The sequence below is a fragment of the Peromyscus leucopus genome, chromosome 1, assembly GCF_004664715.2.
Source record: "Peromyscus leucopus breed LL Stock chromosome 1, UCI_PerLeu_2.1, whole genome shotgun sequence".
In the NCBI taxonomy this organism is placed as follows: domain Eukaryota; kingdom Metazoa; phylum Chordata; class Mammalia; order Rodentia; family Cricetidae; genus Peromyscus; species Peromyscus leucopus.
Window position 1 is genome coordinate 170,843,374 of NC_051063.1, and position 15,327 is coordinate 170,858,700.

Sequence of the window (15,327 nt, forward strand, 5' to 3'; positions counted from 1 at the left end):
TGTCCTTTGGGGACTCTCCTCCCCTTTCCCCCATAGTGAGGGGCAGGAGACTGGGAATACATGAGCAGCAGCTAATGGCACAGGTCCCATTGCTGTGTTTTTACTTCAGAAGACAGTTGCTGTTGCTGGTGGAGATGGGAAGACTGAAGTTATAGATTTGGGTTGCAGGACATTTTTCTTCAGTAAATAATATGAAGCTCCATCCACCTGAAAAGTATGATCATACAGTCAGTCTCAAGACAGAGAGAGATACAGAAACAGAGACAGAGACAGAGACAGACAGACAGAACATGGGTGCATCTCAAAGGACAACTTGCAGGAGGGTTCTTTCACCTAAAGGTTTGGGGAATGAACTTAGGTGTCAATTTGTAAACTGCACTTTACACACTAACCCATGTCTTCTGCCCTAATCCTGGTTTGTGTGTGTGTGTGTGTGTGTGTGTGTGTGTGTGTGTGTGTGTGTGTGTGTGTGTGTTGGTGTGAACCAGCTCTCATGTAGCCCAGGGAGTCCCCATGTTCTCCAGGGACCAAGTGCTGTGACCACAGGTGTGCTCCACTGTGATTCTGTGGATCAAACCTAGTCCAGGGGCAGCCAGGCAAGCACTCTAGCAATAGGACTACATTTCCAGCCTTTAAATTCTCTAAGTGACCATCTCAATTGCTAAGAAGAATATAGGTTACTATGTGGCTGGAGCCTTCTGGAAAGGAACATAGACACACAATAGTCCCCTCCTTTATAGTCAACCCACATGGTCTGTTTGTCCTGCACAGAACAACATCTCATGAAGGCCTCCTGTGCCAGAGACTTTAGAAGACAGCACCCGGCCCACTTTAACATGCAGCCCGTGGTCCTGGCCATTGTCTACTCCTGCTCTTTGAGAGCCTTTCATCTGCAGTGGCCCTTTGGCCAATGTCTACCTTCACTGTTGAGCATGCCTCTGTGGTGATATTGTATTCCCTAATATATCGTGCACCCTAATAAATTTATCTGGGGTCAGAGAACAGAACAGCCACTAGACAGACATAGAGGCCAGAAAATGTTGGCACTCACACCTTTAATCCTAGTCTTCTAGAGGCAGAGATCCATCTGGGTCTCTGTGAGTTCAAAGCCACACTGGAAACAGCCAGGCATAGTGACTCATGCCTTTAATCACAGGAAGTAAGCCTTTAATCCCAGTAACTGATGTCAGAAAGCAGAAAGGTATTTAAGGCATGAGGACCAGGAACTAGAGCTGGTTAAGCTTTCAAGGTTTTGAGCAGCAGTTCAGTTAAGATCCATTTGGATGAGGACATAGCGGCTTCCAGGCTGAGGAAACAGGATCACCTGAGGAATTGGCAAGGTGAGGTGGCAGTGGCTTGTTCTCCTTCTCTGATCGTCCAGCATTCACCCCAATACCTGGCTCCAGGTTTATTTTCATTAATAAGATATTTTAAGATTCATGCTACATGCCTCCCATCATTCTATAAGAAACCTGCCAGTCTCCTACATGATAGGATGCCTCTTGTCTGAATCCATCTGCCAGACTACAAGGGACTAGGATGCTGGGCAGAGGAGGGGTCAGAGTGAGATCCCAGAGCCTGCACTTCTGACTGGTTGGAATGGAGTCTTTCCTTTGAAGGCCAGAGCAGGTTCAGATGAGAAGAGACAAGGGAGAGGGGTGTGGCCCTTCCTCCTTTGGATCTGTGCTGGGAACTACACAGGGGTTAGCTCACCCACACCTGTAACCTCTTTTTTAGTGGGCAGAATTTGGGTGAGCAGGCTAAGGGTAGGAGAGATGCAGCTTCTCATCTGATGCAGGAGGAACTAAGGACACACAGTTGTGGCTCTGAGTGTCCCCATCTCTCCAGAGACAATTGAGAGGAAGCAGACAGTGAAAGTGGCAGTGCTTACCTCATTAGGAGAGTTGTCATGTGACCTGGGGAAACAAGAGAAGAGTCACCAGATCATGGAAGTGCAAAGCTCATCTAAGACTTGTGATTTGTAGATGAATGAGGCTGCAGGAGGTGGTTGCAGATGTGGGGTGGGAGTTGAGGGGGGTGATGCCCAAGTCCAGTTAGAGATTTTGCATCCTCCGGAGTCTGTTTCACAGACTTAGCTTATTAGGACCAGAGGAGAGGTAACAAGAACAGAGACCTGAGTTATTCAGTTCAGGAGTTCTGCAAGTTCACAAAGCCTTGATTATTCTTTCCTCAGTGATACCTGTGACTGACTTTTTCCTATGACAAGGAGGAGCACAGTGATCCATGGCACCCAGAGCAAACACCACACACAGAGCAGAGCATCTCACTAAGGGAGAATGAATTCCCACAACCTTCACAGATATCAGGGAAGGCATTAATGTGAGAAACTTGCTCTTGGCTGGAAAGGGGATGAGGACCTACAGCACCTGAGGGCTGGTGGGTGCTGTGCAATATTTGTATAACTATGTAAAGACATGTTGCTGTTTTAGCTTGCCTGCCTAAGGCACCTGACTTTTCTAAGAAAAAGCTGAATGTCTAATAGCAAGGGAGGAGGTGTATGTGGGACATCTGGGTAGGAAGAGTAAGTCGGAGGAGATATTTAGCTCAAAAAAGAAAGAAAAAAAAGAAGCCATGGAGACACCAGGGGCCAGACAGACAGACAGCGAGGAAGCAGGAAAATAGGATATACAGATTGAAAGAAAGGTAAAAAGGCCTGAGGGGAAAAATAGATGATCAGAAACAGTTTAAATTAAGTTAAAGGAGCTAGTGGGACAAGAGTAAGCTAAGGCTGAGCATTCATAATTAATAATAAGTCTCCGTGTCTTTATTTCGGAGCTGCTCGGCAGCATAAAGGAAATGCCAGCCAGGGTTGAGAACAGAAGATCTGCTCTGTAAGTCAGTCAGGAGACAGTGGCTGGTGTCCAGGATGCTGTGGAAGGATGGACAGGTGGTGGGACCTTTGATTCCCGAGGATCAGTACCTTTACTTACTGAAGGTGGACAGGTCCAGTTGTCCTCACTGAGCATGCTCTTACTTCTTGCCCTAAAGAAATGGCAGACACTGTTACTGTTGTTTGGTTCCTCAGTTGGGAAGGACCCTGGGAGCCAATGTTTCCTGTGAGCTGCCTGGTGTCCTTGCTGTGCATTCACACCATGGCTGCCACTGCCTTTCTTGGTGCTGCCTCCTTTTCCAATCTAACCAGCCCCTCCTAGCCTTTGATCCTCTTACCCCATCATATTGGCTGTTTTCTAACTGGTGCTGGGGTGGTACTTTGGTTAAGTGGGACATCACAGGCCCAAAGATCTGTTCTTTTCAGTGCTTTGCACATTCGGTCTTCACAACCACACCCCCTTTGTCTCCCACTGGTGGGTTCTTTTTTCACTTGTCAAGAGGACCCTGATTTTTCTGCCTCCACTATGCTATCTCAGTCCCTCCCTCCATCCCTGCTGCTGTGACAACAAAGTAGAAAATTTACTTTTGACTTCTTTTTCTTTTGATGTTTCACATCTGAGGCTTCTTTTGAGGTTTTATTGAGGTTGGATGGCTCATTGGGGTTGGATGGCTCATTGGGATTGGTTGGCTCATTGTCCACTTGTTTAATATCGTTCTCAATTTGTGGCTCCCTGGTGAAAGATGAAGTCAATTTACCTCCAAACTTCATGGGGAAAGGAATGACCATGACCAACAGACACTGGGGTACAGGACATAGGAAGGCAGTGATATGAGGAACACATCACACACATAGCAAAGAGAAGAAGATGGAGTCCAGACACAAAGGGAAGGAAGCCTCTTCCCTTTCCCAAGCATGGAGGGAATGGAAGAGTAGGTGGAAGGGTGTAAGACACTTCACCTGCCACGATGGCTGCGCCACAGGAAAACCAGTACAAATATCACTGCAATCAGCCCCATCAGACATTGGGCAACAATGCCAATGATACCCCTTAATGAGGGTACATGTATTGGTTTTGGAGGTTGACCTGTTATGGACAGAAAAGAGAAGAAGCATCACCATAAATTCATCCTCACCGAGCAAGTGGACAAGAACTCTGTGATTGTGTGTGACATCTGTTTGTTCCTTTGGGGAGTGTACTTCCTGTGAGAAGGTAGATTAGGAGAGGTGAGGCAATAAGCAGGGTATTCTCTCCTAGTACTCCTGTAAGTACTATGTTTCTAGGCTGGACATGTGTCTTCCTTCAAGTCCTTGCCTGTGGCGGGTGGGGAGAGCGTGTGCTTTAGGCTGCAGTCTAATTCATATCCACTCTGGCAGTGCTTGGAAGGATCTGAAGATGGGAGAAAGTCATATATAAATTTTTACATTAACATTACAGTTGTTTTTAATGATCACATCTTTTTCTCATTGTCCTAATTGTGGTAGATGTAAATATTCACCTCTCTGGTTCCTGTGGCTAGGAGTTAACTGAAATTATGTTGAGGCTGAGTGTACTCTAAATGGCCACTTTTTCCTCACAGGGACTCTGTCTTAGAATCTGTGTTGAGGTAATAAAACACCACAATCCAGGGTCACAACCTTAGGGTGGCTGTACCCCCAAAGAGCTAGACCCACCCACACCAATCATCGTTCTAGAAAATGTCCCATAAGATTTCCTACAGGTCAATCTGGTAGAAGGGAGGCATTTTCTCAACAGGGTTTTTTTTTATCTTCCCAAATGCATTAGTTTAAGTCAAGTTGATATAAAACTAGCCAGCACAGATCCCCTCTGTGAGCTCTGTGAACTCTCAGAGCTCCCAGCCAGGGGTATGAAGACAAACCTTCTTTGGTGACACACAGTTGTAATATAGCAGGTGACTCTCTTTCCAGAACCCAGCCTTCACCTAGAATAGACTGTTAGGCCTGTACTGCAGCCAAAAGAACACTCCCTTCTCCCACTACAGGCATCAGCACTGTGGGCACAATGCTTGGTTCCTCCCACCAATAAACAACCAGTAAATGAATATGCAATTAAACAAAGGAGAAATATGGTGCCATCTGTGGGGTTTCATGCCTATAAACCCAGTAGGTGAAGGACTGAGGCAAGAGGTTGCCATGAGCTCAGGATCAGGCTAGACTACCAAGTGAGTTCCAAGACAGACAGGGCTACATAGTAACACCCCATCACTGTGGGATGTCTTTCTGTGTGCTGTGAATATGTGTTGCTCTGAATGGTTGATAAATAAAGCTGCTTTGGCCTATGGCAGGGCAGGATGGAGCCAGGGGGGAAAATCCAAGAGATATAGTGAGAGAAGAAAGGAGAGTTGGGCAGATGCTGCTAGCCACCACCAGAAGCAAGAAGTAAAAGTACTGGTAACCCACAAGCCATGTGGCAAAGCATAGATTCATAGAAATGGGTTAATTTAAGATGTAAGAGCTAGCTAGTGAGTAGCCTGAGCCATTAGGCCATATAGTTTAATAATGAAATAAGCCTGTGTGTTTTTTTGGGACCAAGAGGCTGTGGGATGTGGGTGGAAGAGATTCTTCCAGACCGCAGGGCCCAGGCAGAACACAGGAAAATTTCTGACTATACGAAACAAAACAAGCACCTGCAGCAAAACCTACCACAGCCACAACCAGAAAGAGCACCAAGTCAGACCATCCCTCTGATCAGTTCTACCCTGTGGCCAAATGATCTTTGACAAGTATGCTAAGAGTTGAGCAGTACAGAGGATGCTGAGGCAGAGGGTTGTTCCATGCCCACGTCCTGTTTCTTAATTCCTTATACAAACATTGACTCTAAGTGGATCAATACCTAAATGCAATAACAAAGTTTATAAAACATTTAGAAGAGAATCTGTGATGTAAGCTCAGTGACATTGGATTTGGCAATGATACTCTTGACCATGACACAAAAGCAGAGGTGACAATAACAACTAAACAACAAATCAAGCCTCACAAAAACTGAAAATTTCTGTGCATCAAAGGCATTGTCAGCTGTGTGATCCAGCGGTCCCGCTCTGGGATGTGTAAAACACAGGGACTCATGATCTGTTGAAGACAGAGCAAAGATCTATATTATTCCTTGCTTTGTCACTCGAAAAGCAAGAATGGAAAATTAAGGACTCATCCATCAGTGGATGACTGGATAAAGAAAATGTGATATATGAACACACTGTAATACAGCTGAGCTTTATGAGAAGTAAATTCTGTGTTTTGAGAACATGGATGGACCTGGGGGGTAATATGCTAAGTGAACTAAGTCTTGTACAGGGAAATAAACACTGCGTGTTCTCAGTTCCATGTGGAATGATATTGTGTGACTTTTCTTGAGAGATGGGAAGACATGGCTTTCACCACTGTCCTACTTCAGGTTTTGATGGCTGAGAAGAGACACCATGTCCATTGCAACTCTTATAAAGAACACATTTAGTTGTCGTGGCTTGTTTACAGTTTCAGAGGTTCAGTCCATTATCACCATGATGGGGAGCATGGCAGAGTGCAGGCAGGTGTGGCACTGGGGCTGAGAGTGCTCCATCTTGCAGGAAATAGGAAATCAACTGAACAATTAGTGGTATCCTGAGCATAGCATACAGCATACCATCAGTAGTTGAGGCAAGGGCAGTTCCTTGCCCAAATTGCTAACTTTTGCCATAAAGAAAGCAAACTCCATATGGAGGTTCTTTGATGCCAATCATCCTTTTAAGAAGTAGATTAGTGCTGCCAGAGGCAGACATGTCTCATTGTCATGAAAAGCACTGTTATTAAAACATTAAAGTATCATAGTCTGTAGGTCTCTACAGTGTTTGAAGACTATCTATCTATTTAAAATGTGTCTCTGTTTACCTTGAAAACAAACCCACCAGAGTTCTTGGGCCAGGGCCAGGCAGCAGCGAAGGCTGCTGTGGAAAAGCTGCAGCAGAGAAACCCCTGAGGTGGAAAAACAGGCAGGGAGGTCCACTGGGAAGGGAGACAACGCCAGCTGCTGCAGCAATGGCAGCGGCATGGCAGGTTCAATGCCTTGGTGTGGTTTAATAATGCCAGATGTGGAACACCAGATGTAGCTGCCGGATGAAACGATTACCTCATTTGTTCTAGTATAATAAAAACTTGGGAGTCAGAAATTGAGATAAAGACCTGGAAGGAAAGTGGAACAATTGGCCGACCCTCTCTCCACATTCTCTGGAATCTCTAGCACTGGAAATTCTCCCAAACTTCTCTATTCCTGCCCTCTCTAGCCGCCTTGCAAAGTCCTCCAAATCTTTGGAGGCTAATCCCAGGCAGCCAATCACTGTCTCTGCCCCAGATTCAAGGTTTCTTTATTGGCACAGTGGATTGGCTATATGGACAATTCTCCTGCAACAGCTCAGTTTCTCTGTTTCCCTGGTACTCAGACTGATCCCTCCACACTCAGGCCAGAATCCTCATGATCTAGGCTCTGATTAGCACTTTCATTGTTTGCTTGAAAACCTTTCCCAGTTCAAGCACTTGAGGGGCTGAGTGTTCAAGGATCATGATAGTTTCTTGTCCTGAACCTCTATTAAGGCCCCTTCTTGGTTCTGAAACATGTGATACCCTGTGTTAAAGGTCAAACTTGAGTGGAGTCTATCACTCCCTCCACATTCTTTCCCTCCTTACTCTCAGTTGCTTCCATGGGTTCTAAATGAAGCTATAAGCTTGAAATAAACTTTCTTCTATAGTTGCCTTGGTCACTGTGTCCTCACAGCAATAGATAAGTAACCAAGACACCACCCCATGACTAGATGAAAAAGAGGTCTACTCTAGGATTCTGCCAAATGGACATGAGGTTCTCAATGTGCTTGGTTTTGGTTTCATGTCTTACTACCTATTATATGAAATATTAAACCACCAGTATATCAAACATGTATGCCATCCCCTGTCCTTCAAGGAAAGCTGCTAGCCATTATGTTAATTGCTTCACAGACATTCCACCCTTGTAATGGCCAGCCTTTGTTCCACATCTTGATGCACCTTTCAGAGGCCCTGCAATCATCTTTCCTCAAGTCTTCTTTGGTTCTATCAAGCTGTGTTCAGATGACAACTGTGTTGTGTGACTTCTTCAGAGGAGACATTAACAAATGGCAGACCTACCCTGAACAAACTATATCCTCAAGTCTAGCTTACTGAGACAGAGAGATTTTTTTAGGGTTACTTTTAGGAACATGGATGACTGGAAGACAGCTTCATCACAGACAAATGCATCTCGGTATGGGTAACAGCTCATGAAGCTGTGTCACCGGAGCTCTGTGTATCACTCACAGGCAATTTGGTGGGTTGGAATGCCTACTCTGCCAGACCCGATTACTCCATATAAGCTCAGGGACAGGGGAGTGGGTTTTGCTAGTTTCAGGAGCTTCCTGAGACTAGTGAGTTTGCTTTCCTTCTGACCTCAACCAAATTTTTATCTCAGAGGAAACAGATGCCCAGCTAAAGAGCTGAGATTCTATGGATATAAGAATGATGAACTGTGGTTGGAGAGATGGCTCAGGGGTTAAGTGCACTACATGGAAATCTGATACTCCTTAATGGGGTAAACAATGGACTTCGAATGCTGAGAACTGTAGCTGCTACTTGTCTGGTGTAGTAGAAGCTTAAAAATAGGGCATATAAAGCCTCTCACCAGCCCTTGAGTCACCCCAATATATGTTTATTAAAAAATCAGGCTTACAGGCTGTTACAAGACCTTAAAATATTAAATAGACTTTATTGAACCCAAGGGGAGCTTCACAGCCTGGCTTGCCATCTCTCACAGCCACCCCTGGAATTTAAAATATATTTGTCATAGACTTACAAGATTACTTCTTCACCATACATCCTCACCCTAAAGATTGTCAACATTTCCCTTTTAGCTTGCCTTCTAACCCTGACACGATAGAGACAAAAGCTGACACACAGAGCAGGAAATATGAGTCCTGTTTATCCAGAACTCATTTATTGTGCTGAGTTCCTTATCATATATACAGATTAACTATCAGAACTAACCGTCAATTATAGTTTCCTCACAGTCCCCTAACCCAATATATAAACACATATATACATATACATACATTTATATAATATATATATGTATACATATATTGCAATATGTATATTGCACAAGATATATATATCTGGACTACAGACATGCTGTCAAGCTGCAGGTCTGCACCCCATTCTCCAGCCCACATGGATGTGTTGTTAGCTCAGCCTTGCATCATGCCCTCTAGTCCATGAGACAGAAAATCCTGCTACATATGTCTTACAGAGCCTGAAACAACCTGCTCTTCCTGGGTTTGCACTGCATTCCAGCCTTCAAGACCCTCAACTTCGCCCCCATATCAGCAGATATATATATATATATATATATATATATATATATACACACATATATATATATATATGTATATATATATCTTATGAGTCTATAGATTGGAAGATAGGTCTATACTGGCACTTTCTCCTGCCTGTCCAAAAATTACAAATTCTCTCCTTATGGAAGCTCACCCATGAGACCTAAATCCTTATGATTAATAGCTATGTAATAAAAAAAATAATACACCATTTATTCCACTGCTTTTCAATATTAGGAAGGCCTAGAGCTCATAGTTGGACAAGGACCTTATATATACTTTAAGAGCTCTTAAGAATTTGTGCTTTGTTTTTTAAGTCTCCCACTACAGGCATTCCTTATTACCACAGGCCAAGCCAAGAAAATAACTAAGCCTCTAAAACCATCTCAGTTGTATTTGTAAAGGTCCTGTTGTTTTCATAATGTGAAAAAGACAATATGCTTACATGTTTTCGCAGGATACTGACCCATCTTTATGAATCCTGGATTGCCTGGTCACACCATATACTAGGCCGCAGCAGGACAAAAGTGCTCTAAAGCTGCTAGTCTGAATACAGCAGATTCTTAAATATTGAGCTTTGACTTTATGAATAAATTGATACAATTCCAGATCCTTTTGATGACTCTGTTCATCAATGATATTAAAACTTATAGAAAGATGATTAGAAATAATCCTGTCCTCAATGTATTTTTATTAATTTTGATCAAGAGATAATTAAGACTTTATATATATATAGAAAGTCTTAATTATCTTAATTATTGTTATATATAATTAATTATATATATATGAAACATTTCAGATTTCATTCTCTGACTATCCTGTGGTTTTGTTGAGACTCCAAAGATTCATAATTTTGCTCTGACATAATTTACCACTGTTATCATATTGCTAATATGTCTAAAGATTTTGTCTTTTAAGAAGGTTCTTATAAGCTTCAGGAGGTCAAAATTCACCAGTGCTCACAAACCAAGAAGGACCAGGAGGAATGCAACCTGATTACAGTTTATTTCTCCCATTTACAAATTTTCTTTTTTTCTCTGGAAGGGTGGATTTTGCCCTCTCCCCCTGGCCTGATATCCTTCTCTCATCTGCTAAAACCATGTATTTAATATTCTGTAGGTACACTTAAGAGAAAATATTTCCTCCTTAAAACTCCTCAACTGCATGTTCTAATACATATATTTGTTTCCAGCAGAAATTCTGATCATTTAAAGAGTTTCAGGTTGTTAGCCTCTGGACTACAGACATGCTGTCAAGCTGCAGGTCTGCACCCCATTCTCCAGCCCACATGGATGTGTTGTTGGCTCAGCCTTGCATCATGCCCTCTAGTCCATGAGACAGAAAATCCTGCTACATATGTCTTACAGAGCCTGAAACAACCTGCTCTTCCTGGGTTTGCACTGCATTCCAGCCTTCAAGACCCTCAACTTTGCCCCCATATCAGCAGGAAGTAACTATGAATGATTTCTACAGTCCCTTTGTGACCTACCTGTCTTTCATTGCTGAACTCCCCAGCCCAGGGCTTGGACTGCACTTAAAAAATGCTCTATTATTAATTGTATAAATTCTACCCATGATCCTGAAATGTATATATTATCATATATTCTCCTCATGTACTTCTGACAATTGTTCTCTATGTAAGTCTTGCTATGTATACCCTGACACAGATTATTACAGTCCTCTCCTAGCTAAGTGGTTAATATTGCCTTGATCACAAATTTAAATTATTAGATCAATTTCAACTGCACTTTTGGTCCCACAGGTGCTCATGACTAACTCAAGTAACTCTTTATCTAACAATGCCTCTTTAAAGTACAGTTTAACCAAATTAATACCACTAATCAGAGATTGATAGAAGTATGTTCCAAAATAAGCATTTCTTTTTGATAAATCACAGTTACAGTAGTTAGACACATTTGACCATATTACGCTATACTGGCTAATGATAGATTTTTATGTTACTCCTCTGCTCCCTTCTTGGTACAGAGATATTCTGATTATATACAACTACACCTATTAGATGGCTAAACTAATTCTCAGCTTGCCATCTACATAGATTATTGGTTATAAATATTAATTATCCATTACTTTTCACTTTTCAAGTCATCTCTAAATTTAAATTTATCTGTTTTTTGCTACCCTAGAGAGAATTAAACATTCTCCATTTTCTCTAAACAAACAAACAAAAAAACTGGAACTGCTTCAAGACATAGGAAAACATAATGGAATTCAGCTACTATCACAGAAGCTACTTGGAAAGGTCAAGGATTTTTCTGAAGGTCAAGCCATGGCTTCAGAAGTCTTGGTATATTGTAGCGTTTGTATATATATTAGCTGGTTTCTACAGTCATTTACTTGTATGCTATGTGTGCTTCCAAGTACTCCTAACAGTGTATTTATCTAAAATACCTATCATGCATCCAAGGCCAAACAATCTCCTGAACTAAGGTAACAACCTTATAGAAACAACACCTGTCTCCTAGGTCAGGAGGATAGCTTAATTTCTTGTGTAATTTAAGCAGAGACCCTCCTTTCTTATACAGCCTTACTAACATTATAGACTCCTAACTTCTTACTTAACCACTTCTAGAAATGTAGACTGAGTATATAAATCCCCTTTTCTTGATCTACTAACCAATCATTATCTCTCAGTTGACCTCCTCTTTTACCACACCCTTTTTGGGTTGTAAAACAAAGCCTGACAGCCACTGCCTGAGGAAAATTCTTACCTGCCTTTATGACCCTGTAGGAATTCAAACCTGGTGAACTTGCTCTACCAGAGGATTGCTATAGCAATCCAGTGGGGACTTGGAGTATGAACTTTCGAACCAGCTTTGGCTGGCTTCATGATCTTTTTTCCTTTTGGCTAACCCTTCTCATACGTTGGCCATTGAACTTTCAAACTCCTGAGTGGTCTACATAAAAACAACATTCCTCACCCAGCACAGAGCACAACCCTTTCTCTTTTGGAAAAAATGAGGTCTTGTCCTCTCCTGTCTTGCATGACCAACTCTGCTAGTGAGGATAGGGAGTCCTGAAGATGGGAGATGGAGTTTTCTAATTTTTCTCTGTCCTCAACAATAGATGAATAGAGGCTGGAATAGTGCTGCTGCTGAGCAATCAGGGACACAGCCCTGGTCCCCATTCATGCTCGGCCAGCCCCCAGTAGCACAGATAGGGTGAGGGCTGTAACTGGTTCTCTCTTATAGCAGCTGGGGTTAATAGGCTAAATTAAGTTTTGCAGGTCTTCCTCAGTGTGATATATTAGTTAGGGCATGTGTCTGACTAATATACAAAACTCCCAGGTCTTATTAAGGACTGTGATATGTGCACATGGCATCAGCCCAGACCCTCCAGGTGTCACTCAAGGACAACAGGTAGCCAGTCTGAATCCTAAATAGCACTGAGTGTGATTGCAATGGACTTGATATTTTAGTGGGACTTGTCCTATGCATAAGCCTTGGCCCTCCATCTGTTGGAGTGTTAGGGAGGCCTTGGTTTGCCAGCAGCACTGTTGAGTGTTTGTGGTTGTACTATACTTGCCCATTACCTCTACTCCCTCATAGAATGGGGGTTGTATATCATAGCAGAGCCAACAAGAGGTTGTCAAATTGGGCCTAGTGGCATTAAGAAGCAGAAGGTTTTCTGGAGCAGGAAGAAAAGCAGGTCCCTATCCGTTTGACTGGATGAGGGAGGAATACTCCACAGCGAGTCTACATGGTTGGGCACAGTGATAGTGCTGGGTCCCCTGGGCATAATGTGCTTTGGCAGGGGTTGGGGTGTTCAGTACCTTGTTGGACCCACTTTGGTTTTTAATGGGGACAGAGTGAGCTGAATGGTAAAAGTAAGTTCAAGGTCATACCCAGAAGGGTATAGATGCAGCCCCCACTTGTTTCTGGTGGTCCAGTCGGCCTTTTTTTCCCTCAGTGAATCTAATTATCAGGGAGTTGCAGTAACCTCCAGGGGTTGCCCATGGGTGACTGGGGAACTGTTCCTTCTCATAACAGGGACCACAGTCTACCCAGCTGCCTCCTAGTTGACATTTCCCTGTATACTTCTGTCCCTCTAACCCACAGAGTTCAGATTACCTTTGATCGGTGTCTCCCACCAGATATGTCCCCTGCTTACACAGCCCCAAGCATGCAGTAGGATGACCCTGGGTCTTCACATTTTTAATCTGGTCTTTTCCCTGGGAATGGCCAGGATGTACATAAAAACCTGTTCCCTTGTTCTTTTCCTTTGACAGGAGAAGCACATCCATACCCAGGGAAGGGTTCTTGATCTGATGGGTCCCATGCCTCTTCCAACAGATCACAAAGGTCGACATACAGGTCTGGGAACCAGGTGTCCCTAGGCTCTCTGGTCGAGGAACTGGAGTTGGCAATGACGCTGGTTTCTGCGTTGACTATTAGCCATGTCTGGTTCCAAGGCACATGAGGGTTATTGAGGTGACTCGTTCCATAGGAGGCCTTCAAGAGCAAGAGCAGCAGAAGCAGGATGGCCTTCATTTTCCTCAGCAATGGAGCTTGAGCTTCAGTGGGGTGGAGGGGTGTTTTGATGTCTCCCAGGTCTCTTCCCGTTGTACTTCCAGAAGATTGAACAGGTCCACCAGTTGAGCGTGGGAGTGGTGGACCCAAGTTGAAATGCTATCCACCTTGAGAATGGCGGGTGTGGTCAGAACAACAACATATGGCCCTTTCTATCTTGGCTCCAAGGTCCTGCGTTGGTGTCTATGAATCAGGACCCAATCTCCTGGTCTGAACCTATGGGAGGTTAGGGTAGAAGCAGCCTCATAAATGGCCCAAAGTTGAGGCCAGACATCTTGATGGGTGAGTTGGAGCCTCAGGTAGCATCCAGGAGATCCTGGTCATCCAAGGAGGCAATCAGCTTGGTCTGCAAGCTTGGTATCATAGGTGGTGGGTTCCCATACATGATTTCAAAGGGAGTAAATCTCATCTGATAGGGCGAATTTCACACCCTAAATAAGGCAAAGGGAAGAAGAGCCACCCATTCTGTGCCAGTCTCTAGGGCTAATTCAATTAAGGTCTCCTTTAGCATTCTATTTACTCTCTCAAATTGTCCTGAGCTCTGGGGTCTATAAGCACAATGCAGTTTGCATTCAGTCCCCAGTGCAGTGGCTATTCCCTGACTTACCTGAGAAATGAAGGCAGGGCCATTGTCAGACCCTATCATGGCTGGAAAACCATACCTGAGCAGGATTTCTTCTTCTATCAGCTTTTCTGCCTCCACGTTTGTGGTTTCATGCTATGTTAGGTATGCCTCATCCCATCCAGTGAAGGTGTCTATAAATACTAACAGGTATTGATAGCCAAAATTTCCTGTCTTAATTTCAGTAAAATCCACCTCCCAATATGCACCTGGTTGAGTTCCTCTTTGCCTGGTGCCAGGGTTGGAAGGGGTTGGTAAAGCATTAGTCATCTGACAAGCATGGCATCTGGATATTATTTCTTCAATAGCTTGGTTGCTATTCTGTATTTTTACAAGTGCTCATTTGAGTAGGTATTTCATCTTTTGGATTTCCAAATGGGATGACTGATGAATCTTTTAAAGCATGATTAGACCCATTTTTTTTTTTTGTGGCAGGATGACTCGCCCATCTGCTGTTCTCCACCAGCCCTCTGTTATATGACTCATGGGCAGGGCACAGATGCAGGCTATGTCAGCTGGAGTATATTGCAGAATGTGCATCAGGCTTTTTGCTCTGGGGTCCACCAAGACTAGTTTTACCTTTAGGGTGGACACCACCTCCCTGGCTGTTTGGTCTGCTGGGTTGTTGCCTGCTTGAATCAGTCCGGTCCCTTTTGGGTGTCCTGGACAATGGATAATGGCCACTTTCACAGGCTCCCAAATAGCTTGCAGGAGCTGCAGAATTCCTGTTCATTTTAAATTGTTTTTCCTTCTGCTTTTAGTAACCCTCTTTCTTTGTAGTTTGCCCTGTGGATGTGCACAGTGGCAAAGGCATATCTACTATCTGTGTGAATGTTCAGTTTTTTCCTTTTCCCTGTCTTAAAACTTTGGCTAGGGCAATCAGCTCTGCTTTTTGGGCAGAAGTCCCTGCTGCTAGAG

The 15,327-nt window shown here is 43.6% G+C and overlaps 1 protein-coding gene and 1 long non-coding RNA gene across 2 annotated transcripts in view; both read right to left on the reverse strand.

Annotated features, from left to right (window-relative positions):
- LOC114686809 (carcinoembryonic antigen-related cell adhesion molecule 1-like) overlaps positions 1 to 15,327 on the reverse strand; it is a 130,238-nt gene that overhangs the window by 85,404 nt on the left and 29,507 nt on the right. The window lies entirely within an intron of this gene.
- LOC119087039 lies at positions 80 to 1,952 on the reverse strand. The gene is made up of 2 exons (XR_005090471.1): positions 1,892 to 1,952; positions 80 to 207 (listed from the first exon to the last, which is right to left on the reverse strand). It is a non-coding gene; the product is annotated as an uncharacterized LOC119087039 (long non-coding RNA).